The sequence below is a fragment of the Branchiostoma lanceolatum genome, chromosome 8 (genome assembly GCF_035083965.1).
Source record: "Branchiostoma lanceolatum isolate klBraLanc5 chromosome 8, klBraLanc5.hap2, whole genome shotgun sequence".
NCBI lineage: Eukaryota > Metazoa > Chordata > Leptocardii > Amphioxiformes > Branchiostomatidae > Branchiostoma > Branchiostoma lanceolatum.
The window spans coordinates 20764011-20767029 of NC_089729.1; positions in this window are offsets into that span (position 1 = coordinate 20764011).

A 3019-nucleotide genomic window follows, 5' to 3' on the forward strand; every position below is an offset into this window, starting at 1 on the left:
TCCGATCCTGCGAGAAAGCCCGTTAAGACCTTCGGTCGCTGACTCCGATCCTTGGAGAAAGCCCGTAAAGACCTTCGGTCGCTGACTCCGATCCTGCGAGAAAGCCCGTTAAGACCTTTGGTCGCTGACTCCGATCCTTGGAGAAAGCCCGTTAAGACCTTCGGTCGCTGACTCCGATCCTTGGAGAAAGCCCGTTAAGACCTTCGGTCGCTGACTCCGATCCTTGGAGAAAGCCCGTTAAGACCTTCGGTCGCTGACTCCGATCTTTGGAGAAAGCCCGTAAAGACCTTCGGTCGCTGACTCCGATCCTGCGAGAAAGCCCGTTAAGACCTTCGGTCGCTGACTCCGATCCTTGGAGAAAGCCCGTTAAGACCTTCGGTCGCTGACTCCGATCCTTGGAGAAAGCCCGTCAAGACCTTCCGTCGCTGACTCCGATCTTTGGAGAAAGCCCGCAAGAGCTTTGGTGACTCACTCCGATTTCGCGAGAAGGGCCGCAAGAGCTGCGGGGACTCACTCCGATCCTGTGACAAAGCCCGACTCTTCAGGTCGCTCCTATGTAGCCCACCATCTCTTAAGCATTGGCGGCCGGGTCGGCCGGCGCTGACGGCCGAAGGAAGCCGCCGGGCGGACCGCGTTTGGTGTTTCCCCGCTCCCGAGGCCGCCTGCTACACGACGGCATGCGACTTTCCGGCCTGCCCCGACTTTCGGATTTCGCCAGGGTGTCTGACCAAGGTGTAGGTCGCCGATCCTACCTTGAGAGGAGTGGTCGTTTTTTGACTAGGCAACTCTTCCAGAGCCCGTAGCGGACGGCGGCTGGGGGCCAGCGGGTCCGGGAGGGTGCGGACGGGGCCGGCGCGGCACGGGCCAGACCCCTGCGTGGAGAAAAGACGGGGTCGTCCGGTGACTTTGCCCCGTCGGCCGGCTCCATCGGACTTGGCACCGGGCGCCTGGGCGGGTGTCGGCGGGGGGAGTGAGCGCCCCGCCCCGCCCGACTCCGACCGCCCCGGAGGGCGCCCCGGGCCCGCCGGGCGAGCGAGCAGGGTCCGTCCGGTGTGGGGCGGGGCCCGGGGAGGCGGGGGTGGAGCGGGCGGCCGAGCAACGGGGTCGACCGGGACGGGTCTCCCCCGGCCGGCGGGGCCGGTCTCCCGTTGCCCCCGAAGCCTACCCCGTGGCCGACTTGCGGTGGTTTTTCAAAAAAGTGCTCTGTAGGGTGTCTGACCATGTCGTGGGTCGCTCAACCTACCTTGAGAGAGTGGTCGTTTTTTGACTAGCTCGGGAATCGACGGCGAGCAATCGCACACTCTCTCGCCAGTCGTTTTGCTACCCCGCCGACCAGGCTGCCACTCCCCGCGAGGGCAGCCGGAGGTCGACAACCGGCTTGGAAGGCGCCCGCTCCTCCGCTCCTGCGGGCGAGGACGGGCGTGCCGACGGGCGTCCGGAACCAGCGCCGGGGCAGGCCCTCCGCGGAGGGCAGCCCGGGTCCCGCCGCTGCGGCGGCGGACCCAACGGCGACGGCTCGCCCCTTCCGTCTGCGTGCGAGTACGCCTTGCGGACTCGGCGGTTCGAGACCCGGCCGTCCGCCTTGCCGGCGGACGCGTCCGGTCGTGAGAGTGCGGGACCGTTCCTGACGGGACGGCTCGGGCGTTGAAGGGAAGCAACGGTCAGGTGTGGCCGGGAGTTCTGCGCTCAGGCTCCCGAGGGTTCGCGGCCATCTCCACGGCGCGTTCCCACCTCACGGCAGCGACGGACTCGGCGGCGCTCGGCGCTCCGGTCGAGCGGGACCGTGTGGCGGCGGCGGCAGTTGCGGGTCTTCCCGCGCTGCCCCGCGGCCGCGGCGGTCCTCTCCCGGCGGCGACCGCTCTTTCGCCGCCTCGGCGTCCTCGCTACCTGGTTGATCCTGCCAGTAGTCATATGCTTGTCTCAAAGATTAAGCCATGCACGTGCAAGTTTAAACTGTCCCAGTGAAACTGCGAATGGCTCATTAAATCAGTTATGGTTCCTTTGATCGTCACATCCTACATGGATAACTGTGGTAATTCTAGAGCTAATACATGCGGAAGAAGCGCCGACCTCACGGTCTGGCGTGCATTTATCAGACCAAGACCGACCCGGGGTTCGCCCCGGTCCCTTTGGTGACTCTGGATAACCCAGCCGATCGCACGGTCTTCGCACCGGCGACAGATCATTCGAATGTCTGCCCTATCAACTTTCGATGGTAGGTTCTGTGCCTACCATGGTGGCAACGGGTGACGGGGAATCAGGGTTCGGTTCCGGAGAGGGAGCCTGAGAAACGGCTACCACATCCAAGGAAGGCAGCAGGCGCGCAAATTACCCACTCCCGACTCGGGGAGGTAGTGACGAAAAATAACAATACGGGACTCTCTCTTTCGAGGCCCCGTAATTGGAATGGGTACACTTTAAATCCTTTAACGAGGATCTATTGGAGGGCAAGTCTGGTGCCAGCAGCCGCGGTAATTCCAGCTCCAATAGCGTATATTAAAGTTGTTGCGGTTAAAAAAGCTCGTAGTTGGATCTTGGGACCGGGCTTGCGGTCCGCCGCGAGGCGTGTCACTGCTCGTCCCGGCCCTCCCCGCCGGATTCTCCTTGGTGCTCTTAACTGAGTGCCTCGGGGTGCCGGAGCGTTTACTTTGAAAAAATTAGAGTGTTCAAAGCAGGCCTGGCGCCTGAATAGTGGTGCATGGAATAATGGAATAGGACCTCGGTTCTATTTCGTTGGTTTTCGGAACGTGAGGTAATGATCAAGAGGGACGGACGGGGGCATTCGTATTGCGGCGGGAGAGGTGAAATTCTTGGATCGCCGCAAGACGAACCACTGCGAAAGCATTTGCCAAGAATGTTTTCATTGATCAAGAACGAAAGTTGTGGGCGCGAAGGCGATCAGATACCGCCCTAGTCACAACCATAACGATGCCAACCAGCGATCCGCCGGCGTTACTTCGATGACCCGATGGGCAGCTCCCGGGAAACCTGAGTTTTCGGGTAACATCACTATGTATAG